The following is a 1,489-nucleotide window of genomic DNA, read 5'->3' as shown; positions in this document are numbered from 1 at the left end:
AAAGTTTTCAAAAATCTTTCAAAAAATTTTTCTCTTTTTCGATTTTCCAAAATAATTTTCGAAAAAACCAAAGAAAAAAAATTTAATAAAATCATAAAAACCAAAAATATTGTGTTTCTTGTTTGAGTTTTGTGTCAAATTTTAAGTTTGGTGTCAATTGCATGTTTTAATTTTTCTTAAATTTTTTTCGAAAATTCATGCATCTGTTCTTCATGATCTTCAAGTTGTTCTTGATGATTTTCCTTATTTGATCTTTGCATTCTCTTATTTTGTGTCTTTTCTTGTTTTTCATATGCATTTTCAATTTGTTAGTGTCTCAACATTAAAAATTTTTAAGTTTGGTTTCTTGCATGTTTTTCTTTTCTTAAAAATTTTCAAAAAATAAGTTCTTGGTGTTCATCTTGACATTCAAAGTGTTCTTGCATGCATTGTGTGTTTTGATTCATAATTTTCATGTTTTGAGTCTTTTTGTTATTTTTCTCTTTCTTCATTAAAAATTCAAAAATAAAAAAAATTTCTTCCCTTTTTGGTTTGACTTAGTAAAAAATTTTTAAAATTTAGTTGTTTCTTATGAGTCAAGTCAAATTTTCAATTTAAAAATTTCTATCTTTCAAAAAATTTTTTTAAAAATCAAATCTTTTTCAATTTTTCCTTAATAATTTCAAAAATTTCAAAATTAATTTTTAAAATCTTTTTCTTATTTCTATCTCATATTTTCGAATTCAATGCTAGCAATTAATATTTTGATTAAAAAATTTTAAGTTGTTACTTGCCTATTAAGAAAGGATCAAACTTTAAATTCTAAAAGCATATCTTTTAATTTCTTGTTAGTCAAGTAATCAACTTTAATTTTCAAAAGTCAAATCTTTTTAATTTCCTTTTTAAATCTTTTTCAAAATCAAATTTCAATCATGTCTTTTCAAAATCAATTTCAAAATCTTTTCTAACTTCTTATCTTTTCAAATTGATTTTCAAATCTTTTTCAATTAACTACTTGACTTTTTGTTTGATTTTAAAAGTTTACTATTTCAATTATATCTTTTTCAAAACCACTTAACTACTTCTCTCTCTGTAATTTTCGAAAATCACTAACTTCTTTTTCAAAATTTCTTTTTAATTAACTAATTATTTAAATTCTAATTTTATTTTATTTCTCTTTTTAAATTTCGAATACTAACCAATAATTAAAATAAAACAAAAATATTTTTCTTTTATTTTAATTTAAATTTCAATTCTCTCTCTCATCTCTTTCTATTTATTTATTTATTTACTAACACTTCTCTTCTTCTTAAAAATTCGAACCCTCTCCCTCTCTCTGTGTTCGAATTCTTCATCTTCTCTTTTCTTCATTCTACTCTTCTATTCTCCTAGTCACATAAAGGAATCTCTATACTGTGACATAGAGGATTCCTATTCTTTTCTGTTCTCTTCTTTTTTCATATAAGCAGGAGCAAGGATAAGAATATTCTTGTTGAAGCTAATCCGGAAC

Source organism: Arachis ipaensis, chromosome B4 (assembly GCF_059453495.1).
Source record: "Arachis ipaensis isolate K30076 ecotype BB chromosome B4, ASM5945349v1, whole genome shotgun sequence".
In the NCBI taxonomy this organism is placed as follows: domain Eukaryota; kingdom Viridiplantae; phylum Streptophyta; class Magnoliopsida; order Fabales; family Fabaceae; genus Arachis; species Arachis ipaensis.
The sequence above is the reverse complement of the archived record's forward strand: the minus strand, read 5'-3'. Positions refer to the sequence as shown.